Raw genomic sequence first — 364 nt, forward strand, 5'->3', positions numbered from 1 at the left:
AAGATATCTAGGTATAAAACAAACCAATGAAGTCAAAGACCTCTATAATGTGAACTGTGAAAATATTAACAAATAAATTTTAAAAATGACCCTCAAAAAAGTGGAAGGACATCCCATATTCCTGGATTGGAAGAATTAATATAATCAAAATGGAAATCAGAGAGGCTGCCTGTGGCTGCAGGCCCTAAAAGCCCAGACCCATCACTCATCCCCACCACTACTCATCTCTAGACTTCAGATTTGTTTCTTGGGACTTTAAGATAACCTTGCAACTCTCAGACCCCATTCCGAGACTGGTTCACACCAGCGGCAGTGCAAGACACCAGGCTGCAGGCCCTAAAAGCCAGGACCTGTCACTCATCCT

Source organism: Tupaia chinensis, unplaced genomic scaffold, assembly GCF_000334495.1.
Source record: "Tupaia chinensis unplaced genomic scaffold, TupChi_1.0 Scaffold000055_1, whole genome shotgun sequence".
NCBI classification, from domain to species: Eukaryota; Metazoa; Chordata; class Mammalia; order Scandentia; family Tupaiidae; genus Tupaia; species Tupaia belangeri.